This window comes from Poecilia reticulata, linkage group LG2 (genome assembly GCF_000633615.1).
Source record: "Poecilia reticulata strain Guanapo linkage group LG2, Guppy_female_1.0+MT, whole genome shotgun sequence".
In the NCBI taxonomy this organism is placed as follows: Eukaryota; Metazoa; Chordata; class Actinopteri; order Cyprinodontiformes; family Poeciliidae; genus Poecilia; species Poecilia reticulata.
In genome coordinates, this window is record NC_024332.1 from 20,131,223 (window position 1) to 20,149,737 (window position 18,515).

The 18,515-nt window shown below is 36.7% G+C and overlaps 1 protein-coding gene and 1 long non-coding RNA gene across 3 annotated transcripts in view; one reads left to right on the forward strand and one right to left on the reverse strand.

Moving 5' to 3' along the window:
* The window catches only part of dachb (dachshund b), a 107,239-nt gene that overhangs the window by 63,813 nt on the left and 24,911 nt on the right, over nucleotides 1-18,515 (reverse strand). The gene's annotated exons all lie outside the window — the stretch shown is intronic.
* LOC108166091 (uncharacterized) overlaps nucleotides 1-18,515 on the forward strand; it is a 48,600-nt gene that overhangs the window by 9,607 nt on the left and 20,478 nt on the right. Inside the window, exon 1 of one of the 2 annotated variants that reach the window (XR_001776373.1) lies at nucleotides 7,034-7,109. The exons of the other annotated variant lie outside the window; for it this stretch is intronic. This is a non-coding gene — a long non-coding RNA (uncharacterized LOC108166091). Of the gene's footprint in view, nucleotides 1-7,033; nucleotides 7,110-18,515 lie in introns of those variants that run through there. 2 annotated transcript variants of the gene reach the window in all.

Genomic DNA, 18,515 nt, shown 5'->3' on the forward strand with positions numbered 1-18,515 from the left:
ACATGCAGTATTACTCACCGTCCCCATACATCACACACACACACAACACACACACACACACACACGCACACACACACACGCAACAGCAACACAAGGACACCAAAAGACAAACAGTCTCAATTTCTCTCTCCGTCCCTCCAACAGCAGCAGCGTTTAACAGCTTCAGAGACGTTTCCGAGTCCAGAGATAAAAAACGTTTGTCCTGCTTCTGCGTCACGCCAGGCGAAAATGGAGGTCCGGCCCAGCTGGAGCCCGATTGCTCACAGTTGGACCTCCCGTCCYGGTCGGATGAGAAGGTGATGCAGCGTGGTGTCGTGGCTCCTGGTCGCGGTTTCTGATTTCGGACGCAACGTTTCCATCTCAGACGCCGTTTTTACTCATTTTCTACCCAATTTCTGCTTTTAATCATCTCATCTGCGACACAAGCTAAAGTTTCACATGCTGGTCTCTGAAKAACCTTCATTCAGTTTGGATTTATTGAGGAATTCATTTAAAATATTGAGTTTAATTCAATCGTTATCATCACTCAGCTCTTGAATCTGCCTGGAAATTGTGTACATTCACAGTAAAATTTTCTTGAAAAAACACGGATACCTTGGAGTTTCAAAAGTCGAAAATGTTTGACTCTTTAAACTCAAACTCAGACATTTACAGGTTTTTGTTCTAAAGGATCTCTGAGATTAAGCTCAAAATTTACGTTTGTTTTTTCTAGTAATTTTTTGGCTTTTCAAACTCAGAAATTTCAAAAAAAAAAATTTTACATTTCTGAGATCAATCTCAAAATTTCATGGGCGAATGGGGGGGAAGAAGTTTGAAACTTCCAGCAAATTTTCAAACTCAGAAATTTCCGTTTTTTTTCTAGAAAATTTTACATTTTTCAAACTCAGAATGTTGTTTTTTTTATAGAAAATTTCTGAAATTTATCTCAAAATGTCAAGTTTTTTTTTATTTTTTATTTGGACTTTTTCTTTCAAAACTTCTGAAATCAACCTAAAWATCTTTGAGTTTTTTCGAGCAAATGTTTTGCTTTTTTCTAGTTTTTTGGCAGAAATTTACACCTCTTTGCTTCTTTACCTTTACCTACACTGACCAAAATACGGCGTCATAGTTTCTTGCTSTTGAAATTAATGAACAAAAACGTGGATCTATGTAAACATGAAAACTTTTAAAAGAATTTAAAATGCGCTTTTGCTTGTAATGATAGAGGTTTTGCTGTCTTTAGCTCTCTAAAAGTTAGCTTTTAAGATTAGCTTATAAGATACAATAAGCATTGACAAAGAAATCTACATGCGTTTCTTCAGAAAAACGTGACCACACGGGGGCAGYAGTGAGCCCAGTTGGTCGTTTGGCAGCAGAACAAGAAAAATCAACCATCTTTCCTCTTGATTTTCAAGCATGAAACGTTTAAAATGAAGGAGAAAAGCCCCGGTGTGACGCGTAAAGCGGGTTTTAAAATCCRCCCACGCTCACACGCAGACACACTCCAACTACAAACACATGAGAAAACAGTCGCAGAGTCAGAAGGTAAGCCTAGATCCTACAATAAGTCCAGTTTTATGACTAGTACATAACACCAACAGCTGAATCAATATTAGTTTACACTGGTCAGGGTGGACACACACACACACACACACATAGAGCTCAGTTCTTCTATAAACACACACAGTGAATCTTCCAGAATATAGTATTATTGCAGACACACACACACAGATTAGTGCTTATTCTATTACGCCCTCGCGGTGGGTCGGCGCGGTCACACACACGGAGAAAAACAGAGAGCCATTACAGAGCTGATAACAGCACTGTAATAAATAACACACATGGAGCTGGTTATTATAAAAATGATAAGCACTGAAAGAGTTGTAAAGTTTTTACAATGATGAACTAACACATCAACTTTATTAACAACTGACTGTCGTCGTTCTCAGGCTGCAGCTTCGCTTTAGCACACCCAGTTAAACCGTTTTAATTCCCCTTTTTTACACCTTATRACAACTAATCTGGAGTCGGAAACATTAAACTGCTTCATGGCGACAAAGTGACTTTAGCTGCAGGACTTTCACAGCAACTCTGACCAGATTTAAAAAAAAAAGAGAAGTCGTATTTTCCGCTGATAATCACACGAAACAGATGGTTTATCTGTGACAAACTGAAACATTTGGCATCATTTACAGAAAATCAACCATCAGGAACATATGAGGGAAATCTTTCCCTTATCCTGTCAGCTGAAAGTCATGCCAAGAACAATTATTCTGTGTTTTTTCCATACTTACCTCAAATAGATCAGATTTTAGAAGCATCTGTCTTCACAAAGATGCAACAACTTGACGTTTTTCATTTGTTTTCTGGCTCTGGTGGCCTTTATTCGCCGTAATCAAACAGGAAACGGGGAGGTTAAAGGTCACCAAACAAATTCAGAGTTCATTAACGCAACCTGGATCCTTTATGCTTTTAATTATCAAGAAAGTGCCATCATTTCCATTCTGACTTTGTTTAGAGAAATGTGGTAATCCACTTATTCATGGTTTCTATTGTTTCATTTGGGATGTTTAAAATGTCTTCCAATTCCAGTAAAAATTAAAGTTTATTGGTCTCACAGAATAATTTATGTGAAAATGTTGTCGAAACAATGTTATCGTTGATCCCCAAAACTTCTGGGACACTTTATTAGTTTATTACCCAACAAAATTTGTAATTGTGATGAATAAAAATCCAATGTAGCAAACACTTAGACCAATAAACACTTTTCAGACACGCAAGGGGATTTTTAAAGCCATACTAAGGCAACTAAATTGGTCATGAAGTGGCATTTTTTTAAATAAAACACAAATTATTCACACAAAAAAACAACTGAAAATTTAAATATTGTACTATAATCGTAAGGGTTTGAATGTTTAGATTCCTTAAAACACAGCATACAGGTAAGCCTGTTGCAATATCATTATAACGTGTGATACTATCAAAACAAACGATATTATCGTTTATCGCAATCATTTCTGGGACAATTTATCGTCTGCTGCACGCATCGTCGGTTGTCATTTTTAGAAATAGATGTTTTTGACTAAATAGGTTTTGAAGTGACATTTTTAAAAAGAAATACAAATAATTCACACAAAAAACACAGAATTGAAATATTGTAATATAATTGGATAAATGAGCAGCAATTTGAAGCATTTTGAGATGGACAGGTAAACCTGTCGCCATTATCAATGAATCAATTAGTCTCATAATAGATTTATCAATCTCAGTAATTACCATTTACATTATTTATTGTTTTTCTTTTTCTCTGTATTTCTACTAAAATCTGGACGACCAAAGTTTTCAGTTTGGTGTTTTGGTCTCAACCGTCTCTTTTCTTTGAAGGACAGTTTTGTTTTCAAAAGCTTCACGATTAATCTTATTTGTTGTTTCTGTTGTTTTATTTATTTTTCATATTTTAAACACCTTCCAGTTTCAGTGTTAAATGTTTATTATAAGTTAAAGTTTATTAATCTTTGAGAATATGTTATGATAAATTTTGCAGGATGATGAATTGTCTCAGAAATTATCGCAATAAACGATAATATTGCTGTTATGAGACCATTGTCAAGTAATATAATGCCATATTAATGAAAGAACACATTCTTGAATTATTATTATAGTTATAAAGTCTTTATAAACAAAATTATCCTTCAGAAAAAGGTTTAGTTGAGACAAAAAAACCAGACTGCAGACCTTTACCATCCAGTTTTTTGTAGAAAGAGAGCAAATGGAAATTGTTGAGCTAATTTAAATTTATTATACGATTAATTTATTTATTGCTTATTGCAGCAGCTCCATTCTCGTGTCATTTATTCCTTTACTATTATATTACTTGAAAATGGTCTCAAAACATCAATATTATCATTAATCGCAATAACTTCTGGGACAATTTATTGTTGCTTATTGGTGCTACGTTGCTTTTTTTATTATATTGTTTGCTTTTTTTGTCTTTCCCAATACAAACCAGCGCGTCTCCAACACCACCACCAGAGTTCATCTGTATAAATATAATCTGACATGAAGCTCTTTATTAAAAGGTTATCAAGTGTCACTGGTAGCTCTGTGTGTTTTCCAAATGAGCCGACTGTTCCTGACAGTAACAAGCACCGCAATATTTCCTCCAGCTACGGTGGCCCAGAGATGACACAAACAATAACACTTTCCCAGCAGAGAAGAGTAATCTGGTTAATTAGAGCAAGGTTTGAGGAGAAACGTCCAGTGAGGAGGCAATATATCACCCTGCTAACTACCGGAACAATAAAACTGCTTTATCATTTGCTTTTTTTGGCCTTCCTCCATCCCTCCTAGGTTAAATATTCAGCTTTGTTTTGTTGCTGGTTATGTGCAGCTGGAGGGCGAATCCAGCTTTTAAAAACGGAAAGAAACGCCTCGAAAGCAGCAGCTGGTGAAGCAATTACCAACCTGCTCACATTGATCAGCTTTCTCCAGAGACAGAAACCTGGACGCTCAACGTTGAGCGGAGAAATACTACGGCGTTCTGCGGCGTGATTTTCCCCAGATCCGATCAGACTGTGGGACTCCGTCRGAGGAAGTCTGCAGCTGTAGCTGTGTCCTAATTTACGGGGCTGTCAATAGCATCTGATTACACACAAACTGCAGCACTTTATAAGGCAGTTAACTCTGTTATCAGTCCGTCAATGGAAACCAGAGAGCGCTGCTTCATTATTACAGTTACGCTGGAGTCAGGCTAATGTTTCAGAGCGAAACATTACGGCCAGCTGTAGCCACAAATTAAACATAAACCAATAAAACGTCATTTATTTGGTAGCTTTGCTTAAAAGAAACAGATTTTTCTCTAATCAGCATTTAAAGTGGAATGCTGTTAGTCCTAAAATGTAAAGAGGAATGTTCATAAAATAGTCAGAGAAATTTTCAAAGTGTTATTTGTATATTTAAAACACAGTATTGGGCCAAGGCTTTTTAATTACAACAATAAAGTTGTGCAATTATGAAGTTGAAATAGTATCACTAAGTCATAATATTACCTGGATAAAGTTAAAATAATACAAAAATAAAGTCATAATATTTTGAGAATAAAAGTTGTAGAACAAACAAAATGTAAATATAAAAATTGTTGTAATAACACAAGAATAAAGTCATAATAATACCAGAATATGGTCGTAATAACATGTGAAAAAAGCTGCAGTAATACAAGAACAAAGTCATAATATTTTGAGAATAAAAGTTGTACAAGAAAAATTCTAAATAATACGAAAATAATGTCGTAACATTTTGAGACTTAAGTTGTATGAAAATAAAGTTGAATAAAATTGTAATATTCGTAATATTTTTTGCGCAGTTTAACGATACGAAAAATAAAATTAAGCTCAAATAGAAAAAGCATCCTGTTCTTATTATCTATTATTTGCTACAATGCAGATCTATGATTAAATCACAAGCAAAAACCGAGAAAAATCCATGATTTTGTGGGATTTTTTGTTGTTTTGTGATGTTTTTCTACTACTACGAGAACAAGATGCATAAAAATATGTGCAAGAAACCTTCATCAAATGAATAAACACATAAATATCCAATAAAGACGTGTTTATCTTTTATTTATTACCAATCTGGATTCTGAAATGCCTGGTGTTTCTGAGCTAATCAGAGAAGGAATCAGTAAATATCAGAGTCCTCTGCAGGCTCTCGTTGCAGCGGGTGCATCAGCTCAGTAATGCAACGCTTGGTTTTTTTTGCAGCCACCCAGGAACATTATGCTCCAAAACACAATCTATTTAATGCAAAATGACACCGTTTGAGCCGTCAGGGGATGCAAGCAGGTCTCCCAACCAGCAGACGTGTCATTCTGCATTAAAGGGCTGAAGGTGAGCCGGAGCACTTTGGCGAGAGGAAATGAACATGCTCCAATAGCGAGCCGGCCACAGTTGGAAATATCCCAGCATAATCATTTTATCAGACAGCGTAATTATATCCGAGACAGAAACGGGTATTTAACAGAGCTGGAGTCGAGTACCAACCCGGATGCTGCTGGATTTTAACAACAAATCAAAGCTTTGGTGGAGTCTGTGGAGATATCTGGCAGTTTTTATAAAAGCTTTGAAATTTAGGAGAAAATCACAGAGCTTAAGAGAAATCAGTTAAACAGCATGTGTTAAAGTATATCTGGTGTTTAAAATGAGCAACTAAACCCAAAATCAGCTATTTTTCCAGAAAAACTGTCCACATTGCTTCTTAATGGTTACTATGATTATGATATTTTTGTCACAATAAGCAATAAATAAATGAATAGCATTATAAATTAAAACAAACTCAATTTCCATGTGTTTATCACTTTTCTCTCTTCTCCGTCTTACTACCAAACACCGGATGATAAAACTCCTCAGTCTGATCTCTACTCTTTAATTGAAGGACAATTTTGTTTACAGAGACTTAAGTATCTATTTTATCTGTTGTTTTCTTTATTTTTAATATTTAAGATATCTTTCAGGTCAAGTGTTAAATATTCATTAGAATTAAAATTTTCTTCATCTTTGAGAATACATTCTTGCATTATTATTATTATTATTATTATTGATAGTGGTTTCAAATAATCAATGTTAACATTTATCACAATAACTTCTGGGAATATTTATCATCCAGTGAAATTTATCATAACAGGCCAAAATATGATCAATTCTGCATTATTTATCTTGAAACCGTCTCAGTGCTGCCCTCTTTGGGTTGAAAGGTGGCTACTGCAGTTATATTCTCCTGTTGGTTACAACACTCTCATCCTGTCCAGCACCAAATTACTCCTGTTGGCAAAAACATCGTTCTTTGACTCAGCCAACTTTAACCTCTTAGTCATATTTTCAATAATTTCACTGAACTCCGATCCAGAACCGCACGGCATTCTGGGGGAATTAGGCTTTAGCCGCTCAACCTCTCACAGCTACATAAGCTAGTTTGGTGGAATCCACTCGCTCTTTGGTTACCTAGCAACTCACTTATTCTGTGGTTACCTAGCAACAACCTGCTTAGTAACTGCTGCGGTTTAAGGTTCCGCCACTGAGCCTCATAACTACTTAAAAGTAAAAGTAACGACGTGGAGCGAAAACTGGATAAAACAGGTAAGGTCATGTCACTAGTGTGGCAGGATTTAAAATATTTAAAACAAAAAATAACCCCAGAAAACGTAATAATTATTAACTAATAATCATTTTTCAGTCAGTGATAAATACATAGAGACTTTTAACAGATTTACTTTGTATCAGATCTGAAAGTACAAACCAAAACCTCGTCCTAACCCCATTTATAACAGTTTTGGATTTTTTTTATTTATTTATTAAAGTTTACTTTTATTTTGGTTATCTAAATCAGTTAGCTTTAAACTAATGAGTGCGTTTGCTAGCTCTTTTAAGTTATAGTAGTTTTAGTTTTTTCATATTTTTATGTGCGGAATTCAAAAAGGCTAAAGTACTGTGATTACGTTTACATCGATGGGGTAATTAAGACTCAACAGATAATAAAAGTTTTTAAAAATTGTGTTCAATTCGTATTGGAACAACCAACAGACATGGAGCGACGCAATTTGGCGACATCAGTTCAAAAGGCTAATATTATATCTATAATTTCAGTATGCTTTAGTTAGTTTTATAAATGCATGACATAGTTCCAGTCGGTTAAAGTTCTTCCCCATTTATCAACAAAACAGTTTTCTTCTCAGTTTCTGTTAGTTGTAGCTAACTGCAGAAAGGTGATCCTGATACAGGCGGATATTTCCGTCGGTCCTCGCGTCTGATTGAGTCTGTAATTGTATCTCCAGATGAATAAATCCTCCTCCTGCCTCAGTGAGTCAGCAGGACAAACCTCGGAGTAAAACCCAGACCTGCTGTGACACACCGGCTCTCTGATTCCTTTTCCTGTAAAAGAGCGTGACTCTCTCTGTCTGCTTGGATTTCACAGACAGCACACAACTTTGCTTTTTTTTTTTTTTTTAACTGCTTTTCTTCTTCTTCTTTTTTTTTTTAAAATAAACTGGGTTGTTATTGCCCTCATTACGCTGTCCTGGTCTAGTTAATCTGTTTTCCGGGAGTCCAGTGCGCTCGCTGAACAACGCTGACTCAGCCCTAACCGCCACTTTAATGGAGTCAGCATTAGTTGTCTATTAATTACAGCTGACTGATGATTTTCCCGTTCTTTTTCTTTTTGTGTTGCGACACCGAGTAAACGGCTGAGCAAATTAAACATTAAGCAGTGTTTGTCCTGTAAATATTGTCCCATGTTTGACACTTGAAGCTTTAAAGCGTCTCATCGCAGTAAAAGCTCAGAGGAACAAAATGAAATCACTTGAAATGATAATGAAACAGTCGTGGCCGATGCGTTCACGTGGTAAGAGTGAGATCACGGTTATGACTTAATCCCAGCGTTACAAAAGGTTTTCTGCAAATTATTTAAAAGCCCCTGAACTGCGTGAGTCAGATTTCCAGGAAATAAAACTTGACTGAAACTGATACCGGGACGACTGGACCGAGTTTTAACCGTCAAAAACGTAATTATGAAACAAAATGAACATAAACAATAGACTCAAGGTAGAGCAAAACATTTTTATGATTATTGTACCAGTTTCTTTTTAAACAGAAACCTTAAAAATAAGATTAAATGCTTAATAATTTATGAGGAATTGCTGTTACTATTGCTGTAATGAGGTGGTAATTAAACTAGAAGCATTTCAGACAATAATGAGCTGCAGCTTCCTGCTCAAAAGAGTTTAATTGATTACTAATATTTTATTAGGACCATTGTAGATAAAAAAAAGAAGAAGCAAGTTTCTGCCAGAAAACTTTCTAGAAAAAAATACAAGAAAATTATGACATTAATCTAAAACATTTTCTACAAAAATATGAAAATGTTTTGACTTTAAAAAGTCAAAAACCTTTAATTTTTTAAGTCTAAACAGTTGAAAATGTTCGATTTTTGAAATTTCCAGGGTTTTTCTAGAACATTTCTGAGATTAATTTCATATTTCCAGACTATTTTCCGAGCAAATGTTCAACTTTTCAACCTCAGACATTTCCAAATCCGATTTTTTTCATGACAGTCTGAGCAGCGATCCGATCCGATTCCAATCTTTTTAACCCCCCAACAAAAAAAATCCAATTTATGCCGCTTCCACCAAGTCAAAAACATTACAAAAGCAATTATGTCGCATTTTATTCGACTTTACGTAATTAATGTGAGACATGCAACATAAATCTATACCAGAAGAAGCCAAACCTGATAAAGACGTAAACAATGACTCAGCAACCGCTGATGACACATAACTTTATTTTTTCTTAGCTTCCTTCGTCTTGTTATGATTCTGTGACAATACTGTCTGATTCACAAGTTTGAAATCGATCTGTAAACATCTCAGCCCATCATTACTTCTGTAAACAACGTGCAGCTGTGTGACGTCAACGTTCTTTTTCATGTGAGTCGCTTTGGGGTCGTAAAACGTTCACACAGAAGCCTGACTGCAATCACATTTAATTAGCAGGACGAAGCCGCTAAAATAAATAAGAAAATATCAGCAGCAAATGGGAATCAGGCGTCAAGAACTGGTGTGTAAATGAATCCCATCTCCAGCTCTGATGCCAGTGGAATCAGAGAAAGATAATTTGATGTTTAGTTTGTCGTCTAAAGGAAGTAGAAAGGTAAAAAAAACAAAAAGTATCTTTATCTACTTTAACGGTGTTTTCACACGATAGTCCAGTAGATTCAGTTCAATTGGGAACAAAAATTGCAACATCAGTAAAGTTTTCAGCTGCTGTGGTTCACTTTCACTCTGCATCGATTCAAGCTAACTGAAATTCCCTTTCYCCTCCTCGCCTGCGGGGGCGCTGCACCAAGAATAAAAGGAGGAAACGACATAAAAAATTCAGAAGACGACACTGAGCGCAACTTCCTTCTTCACAAAATGTAAACAAGAATGGAGTACCAGCAAATTTTTGCGATTTACCCAGAATGCCGTGTGCTCCAATCCACTTCCTGCTTTTGGAGCAGTCGCTGGTCCACTTGGATTCACATGTGCATTCAAACTGTGCCACTTCAACCTAATAGAAACAGAGGTTTGTAGGCGGACCAGAGTTCACTCTTTTGKTTTTTTTTAGCATGTTCACATCATCATAAATGAAACAGATTTTCTAGACAAAACTAGATTTGGATTAAAGCGAACTAAACATTGCTGGTGTGAACGCAACCCGGATGATTTGAACTTTCTGTTAAACTTGATATGTTAAGAGAATTACAAATATGAACTGGGGTTAATTTTAACATATTGTTGTGTAACATGATCCATTTCCTCATAAATGTTTGTTTGTTGCCTTTAGTGTAAAGTTCAGTAAAGCTGAGAAAACAATTTGATCTGTTGTTTTCTACTTTTCACCAGATGTCTGTATGAGGCCTAAAACACGTTAAACTTGGTTTATTGAGCAGAGCTGATTTAGGACGCGACACAAAAACTGTCCAGAGCTCATCTGTTCAGATCAAGAAGAAAACAAAACACACATGAAAGACTTTGCCTTTTGTCTCAGTATAATTGATTTCAAGCTTTAACTTTAGCTCTTATTTCACTAAATATGACATTTTTATGATAAAACACAAGCTGCATCGTTTAAATCCCGACCCTCCTGGATGATTTAGCCTTTTTACAGCTAAAGCTTTGGCTCACTTTGAAAGGGAATTCCCAAAACAAATCTAATGAAGTTGACGCAGGTGTAGCGGGCAAAAAAGTTGCTGAGTTGAACCAAAGCAACCTAATATTGCTCAGTAAACCTTATTTACAGCAAGAGAAACCACAAACTCAACAAGCTCATTAAATGAAGATTATTTGATCTTTTCAGAGAGTTTGGAGGAGTAAATGTGAGCGTGATGTTCGACGCAGCGACATTTACCTTCAAACATTTTGGTTTTGCCTCATTTGCTGCTGTGCGGATCAGGACTTTCCATTAAAAAAGAAAAACTTTTTTTTTTAAACGATTTGTTTGGGGTTGACGGTGAGCTAGCCTGGTTAAAAATGTCGCTGGTGTCATGAAGCAGAGGAATGTCGGGTCTTTTTTTTTTAGGTCATTCTAAACAAAGCGCACGAGAACAAACCGCCAAACTCTTACACACAGGAGGCTGGCAACTAATCTACAAGCACTGCATTAGGAAAACACACACAGGTGCCCATGTTGCCGCTGACACACACCATGAAGAAAGCATTCACACAAACGCTGGAGCCTGTGGTATTTGTTGGCCTCAAGTGGGTCAGTCACACACACACACACACACACACACACACACACACACACACACACACACACAGGACAAATAATCATGCAGCTTTCATCCTCAGAGGCAGGAAATGCTGCTTTTAAGCTCTGTGTGTTTGAGTTAAAAAGACCCTCAGACACACACACACGCACACACACACACACACATACACACACACACACACACAGCTGAAACTCATAATGAAAAGTCGTCTCACAAACTCGTAAAGCTGCGTTCAGGATGTTGATTTATTTTAAAACACGTTTATTCTCTCTTTACGCTCCAATATGTGAACAGAAGGCTCTAAAAACTACAAACATGGCTGGGATTTGGACGAAATCCTGAAGGAATCCAAACAACAACAGAGCAAAGATTTGATAATCCAAACACAGGAGAAATGGATAAAAGTTTTAAAACATAACAAAAAGGGGAAAAAAGTTGGGAATTTATTTTGTGTTTTCAACAGAACTTAAACTATCTGGTCCGTTTTTTTCATACAACTCCACTGTGGGGAACAAAACTGGACCGTTTGATAAATTGTGTCCATTATCCTCAACCAGTCCAGAATGCAACCAGAAACAGTCAAATAAAACCAACACAGAATTAGCTTTAGAGTTTATTCACATCGTTTATGGCTTAAAAACGACTGTGAAGAAATGTGTAACCAGAAMAAAGTGTTAACAGGAGAGAAAGCAACAGATTTCCAATTTTGAAAAGAAAAAGCTGAAAATTTTAGGGTAAATTCACACCAGTCATGTTTAAAACGCTTTAATGGAAATACATTTTTATTGCATAGAAAGTTTGATTCGTTTATGGAGGTTCAAATATTCAACCAAACTCCAAGAAGCGACTCTGATCGGCCTAAAAATCAAGGTTTCTATTGGGTTGAAGAGAATTCTGGTGCAGTTTCAATGCATATGTGAACGCCAAGTGGACCAGAGACTGCTCCAAAAGCAGGAAGTGGACTACAGCGCAAGGAATCCTGGGTAAATTCAACCAAAACAAAGAGTGTAGCGCTAGCAGGAGAAACGTCTCCTGGTCTGTAGCCAAAGACGAAAGAGAAATCCTACAACTGCTGAAATCTGATGTTTGTTTAGATTTTGTGACGAAGGTTCAGTGTCTTCTCCAGAGGTTTTTAGGTTGTTTCCTACAGTAGCTCTTGTTGCAGCGCCCCCACAGGCGAGGAGGGTAACAGGGTTACCAAAGAGTTTGGTTCGATTGACACAGTGTGAACCATAGCAGATAAAAATGTAACAAATGTTTTAACTTTGGTCCCCAATCGAACCAACTCTACTGGACACACATGCAGCAGCAGCAACCTTTCATAGTTCGGACACTCCAGGATTTTATGATTGTTTTTGTGATTTTTTTCCACACAAATTTGCTGATGTTCCTCACTTCAAAAGTCTGCAAGTAGCAGAAAAGCTATGAGGACAAAAACAACAAGCAAACGAATCTTTATAGTGATCGTCATGTCRATCACAAACTATAACTTGACATCAAGAAAGGCTGAGGCAGCAGTTAGAAACACTGCCACCTGCAGGTGGAAGTTAGAATCACATGATCCCAGGATTTTTGAACAATTTTCCACAAAATTTCCAATAAACTCGCAAAAAAAAAAAAAAGTAGAAACTTGTTGGTTTCACGTACATTTCTGCAATTGCAGAATCGAGAAAAACTGGAGGGACTGACAAACGCTGAAAGCAAAAATCTATGCTTCATTTATTCCACATCTCCAGTCAGATTAGCTGATTTTATTACTATAAAACATTTAAAATTTCTATTTTAATATTCTGTCTGCAAGCAACAACAAAAAAACACACTCCAATAATGTCATTTAAAGTAAATATCAATGTTACTGCTTTCCTAATTTGGCCATTTTGCGTATATTAGAGTAAAAGAAACACCGGGAAAGGTTTAAATTGTGGAAAAACAGCTAGAAAGAAGAAATTAGTTAAAAAGATTGGATGAAAAAGAAACAGAATAAACAGAATAAATAAAATGAAGAAAGCAGAAAAATGAAAGAAGACATCAGAAGAAGATTCACTACAGCAGGAACTGCCCTGTCTTTAAAAGAAGACGACAAGATTTTATCATAAATCTGTCTCCAGGTTCTCCTGCTTTCTTTCTCTAAGGCCAAAGGTCACCAGTGTTGAGGTAAAAAAAATCCCGTCTCGTGGAAACATCAAACGCAAACTCATCTGTGTTCAATATAACACTCAGACTCTGTCATCTCAACGAGGAAGCCGCCCCACCCTGTTGACTTTATGAAGCGCTCTCACTCACATCTATATATAAAATATCTATATATTGGATTAATTTTCCTCTGGTGAGCCAGATAATGTCGGCCGTGTTTTTGCTGGACGGTATTTAGGTACAAAAAGAAAATAAAGAAGTAAAATCCAAAGTAAGTGAACATATCTGGGTTTAAATAAAAGCGGCGGACTTTATCTGGACTCGCTGAACAGTTTCAGGCTCCAGCTAAAGAAAACAGTCCCAGAAGATGGATAGATTCATTTTAGGCTCGTGAGCCACACGCTGAGAACCACAACAAGCTACTTCAGGCTAAAGCAAAACAACTGATTATCTATAATAAACCACCTAATTCTTCGGAGGTCGCTTGGTTTTTTGCAGGTAGATGAAAACACTCTGCTGTACGTTTGTGCTAAGAGAAAAACAGAAACTACCAAACGAACATTTTGGTTTTAAAAGATAAAAATGACGCATTCAGACTGCTTTTAATCTTCTAATTTACCTGGAGTTGTTTTTATTTTCAGCCTGTCACGATAACAGATGTTACTGGATGATAAATTGTCCCAGAAGTTATTGCGATAAACGATAATATAGTTGCTTTGAGACCATTTTCATGTAAAATAATGGTAATAATGCAAGAACATTTTCTCACAGATCAATAAACTTGAATTTCTAATGAAAATTTAAAACTGAAACTGGAATAAATTTTAAATATACAAAACAACCAATAAAACGAAGTATGAAGCCTCTGTAAACAAAACTCTCCGTCAAAAACCGGTTTAGTTGAGACCGAAACACTTTTATCATCCAGGTTTTTGGTAGAAATCTTAAATCGTTTGTTTTAATTTATCATGCGATGAATTAAGTTATTGATCACTGTGACAGATCTAGGTTAAATTGTTAATTTAACTGAATATGTATGCTGGTGATGTAAAACTTCCTGGTTAGCGTTGCTTTTGTTATTTCTGGTCAAAAACAGGCAGTTAGATGAAACTGAAACTAAATTTGATCAAGTTTGGCACCAAATACGCAACCAAAAGAAAGAAAAAGCTCAACTAAAAGCGGAGTTTCACCTAATTGAGTATCTATCTTCCTGCCTGTCTGTCCATCAGCGTATGTGTAGCAGCATTGTTGTAGTTAACACAACCTCAGACAGGCTGATAATAGAGCAGCTGGAGCATGAAATCTCTGAGAAAGGAGGATGAGAGAGAAAGAGAAAAAGACGAGCCAGGCCAGGCAGAGACGCAGATAAGAAACAGGAGGATGAAACCAACATCTGAGTACAGAGAGAGAAACCAAAACGCACAAGAACAGAGGAGCGGGGGGTCGCCGTTTGGGCCCAAAGAGTGCGACTCGGGGTCAGAGCGAGAGGGCAAGCAGGATGGGGGCGGGCGGCGAGAAAGAAACAGACACCAAATTCATTGTTTTCATTGTCTAATTCGAAGAGGGAGACGGTTCTGGACGGACGGGGGAGGAAGAGGAGTAAAAGCCATYCGCATGTTCCCACTTCGGAGTTGTGGTTTTAAAACGTGAGACTGGTTCGTCTTCAGAGCAGCTGGATTCCCACAGCTCCAAATGCTCTTTATTTACATTCCTATAATTCAGCTGCTGGGTTTTCTCTTTTTACTGAAACTGTCCACGAATCATCTGATGACCTCCGAGGGTCAGAAGCATTTAGACGTTACAATAAAGTGATAAGAAGAAGGATGAGACCAACATCTGGTGACGAAAACTCAACTTTTAACCCGACTTTGCTTACGTGACTTTTTAGAGAAGATCCTACTGGGACTTAGTTTACTTTATTTAAGGAGGCGATTGTTTTTAGTTGCTATGGGAGATTTTTTATTTCCGCAGAAAGCCCTCCTCTCTGCCAGAAACCTTTTGCCTCAACAATTAGCCTGACATTTTCCATCACAGCTTTTATTAAATAAAAAAAAAAAAGAAATATACAATGTTTTTAAGATTACAGCTCACTATTAGACCTTCCAACTCAAAGGCAACARATTCTAGTTTTTAGCATAAAATTAAGAGCCAATCCTCTAAAATATTTGCTCCATAAACATAAAACAGCTCAAACTTAATGCCAATATATGGACAAAATTCATACTTTTAGTGCAATTTTTAAATTTTTTTGGTGCTTCCAAAGCCTGAACAATTAATCATGATTTTTTAAATAACAGTCAACTAATCAAATAATCAATCGTTTGCTGGAGTATACAGACTCAACAACAACACATTTAGTCGTTATTAAACTAAAATTGTACAAAAAGTACATAAATTTTTCACTTAAAATAAAAACATAGTAAGTATGTTCTACAAAAACTCCTCAAGTAGCAGTTTGATCTTCACCTGGTTCAAATTTTGTAAAAAATAAATTAAAAAAAGAAAAGAAAAAGCACCTTTTGCTATTCAATTGTTAATCTGTTAATCCAAAGATTAATCCGTAGAATAATCTACTGAACTGACAGTAAGTCAAGCGGACATTGCTGAACTCTTAGAAATATTTTTGTTGCTACAAATTTACTACAAATGATCAAACTTACACTAAAGGACTGAAGGGAATTCTGGGTAAATTCAACCAAAACAAACACGCTAGTTTAGTGTTAGCGGCAGAACATTTAACAAAAGAGAAATCCTACAACCATTAAAATCTGACGCTACACCATTTTTGTTTACATTTTGTGAAGAAGGAAGTTGCGCTCAAGTGTCTTCTTCAGAGGGTTTTGTGTCGTTTCCTTCAAACAAAGGAGCAGCGCCCCCACAGGCGAGGAGGGGAACAGGTTTCTCAATTAGTTTGGTTTGTTTGACACGGAGCAGTTGAAAAATGTAACAAATGTTGCAATTTTGGTCCCACATCAAACCGGGTCTGCCAGTGTGAAAACAACTTCAGCAATTCTCTGGATTATTCTAAATGAACAGAACATCTGATGATTAAGTATCTTGATTTATTAATATCCAGTTGATATTCAGAATAAAACTAATTTGTACTGTCAAATTAGTTTTTTTATGGTCCAGAAAATTGAGGTCCAACTTTTGCAAAAATCCTCTGCAAGTCGCCGGGATTTTGACTTAGACTGAGACATGAGAAAGACGGGATATGATAATTCAGTGTTATTGTGATCCATCATGAATCATGTTAGATTTAATGGAACAGTCTTTTCTGCCTGAATGAGCGGCGTTCATGGGAGTCAGACCCGTACAGACAGGATGTTGCAGCAGTAACTTGTTGCAGAAGAGCTAAAACGCGTCTCTTCTGGTCGCGTCGTGAATGAAGCAAGCTACAGTATGTCATAAAATGTTCATTTTCTGTGTGTTTCCGCTTTTCTCCTGCAATGTTACATAAACTTTTCAGACTGGTGAAGCAACCTGAAAACGGTGAGAAGAGTTTTAGTTAGTTTCGTTGGATTTTATTGCTAAACGGAGTTTAACTTTGCTTCCTGATGACCACAGCGCGCCCCCCGTCTAAATGTCCCAGGCAGAGGCTAAATTTATCCACAGTCAGGGGGAAAAAAGGCTAAAAGCCCCTGACATAGTCTGCATAAACACACACCGCCTTTATTTCTGCTCCAAGTGCACTGACTCTTTAAGAATGGCGCTGTATATATATCCAGCAAAATGTTTCACGAACATGTTTACAACTGTTTTTTTTAATGACTTCCTGTTGCACGTTCTCACACTCCCACTCAGGCCCGGCTGGGCTGGGAGGTCGCTGCCTTGCCCACTGGCACGGCGGTGAACCTTACACAACAAGAGGAAGTCTTTCATTTCTACCCTCATTAAGAGAATTAGCTTTGGATTCCACTGCACACCACGGATGTAGGTAATAAACTTATTTTTTCCCACTAAAAGCCAACATTTAAAGCAGAAATTAAACTTTCTTCACGTTTCCACAGAAAACCCATGTCGCAAATGATAAAGCTCTAAAACTAAAAATATAACCATTATCAAGCCCAAAACATTCTTATCACTTAAAGTCTGTAAATTATTGCCAACTATCCCAAAGTTGGATGAATGGAAGAGGCAGAAAATGTAGATCTGATATGCAAACCAGTGAACTTTTACCACCATAACAACCCTGAAAAAAACAGACTGTTATTGGAATATCACTGGGAAAGCACTGTATTCATCCAGCTAATGGTTTGCATAATAACCTCTGCAAACAAGCACACAGCACTGCATTTATACTCGGTGACATTGATTAAAAACAGACAAGATGCAGAAGGTAAAAATCATTAAAACTCATGTATTGAAGTTTTATTGATGGATGAACATTAGTTTAAAGCAGAAAAGTTTAATTTAGTCCATAATTTCTACATTTGTGTCACTTCAGGGGGAAATTTTCTTTCTAAAATGATTTTTAGAAAAAAAACTGCAGTTCTTCAAATGGCCACAAGGAGCAAAACTCAACTCACCGCCTCCTCTATGGCAAGACGTTTTAACATTTAATAGCCATGCGGGTGGTCTTTAAATCAAAAAGTTAATAATCAATTATTTCTAGTTAGGATTAACAAATATCCAAATGGACATCAATCATCTCCGCAGTGAATATTTCAGTTTTCACCAACATTATTTGTCATTATTTCGCTACAACTATCCACAAATACATTCCACCTGCTTAGAATGAACATCATCATACATATTAAAGTAGAAACTGAATCTTTGCAACAAGAAACTTTCACTCAGTTTGGATTTAAATTGGAATTAGCGATCAGTTTGTTTTTGATTAAATTACAATCAGCTTGCCGTATCTACTTGTTGCTAATGCAGAGTCTTATGTTAGCGACCCAAACAAGCAACGGCATGAGATTTGTTGGGCTTTTTTCAATCACAACTTGACTGGCATGAAGAACAAGTTCTTCCTTTTGAAGCGGTCTCCGGCCCGCTTGGCGTTCACATCCAAACCGCACCAGAGTCCACTTCAACCGAACCGATATCTAGGTTTTTAGGTGGACCAGAGTTCACTTCAACCGAACCGATATCTAGATTTT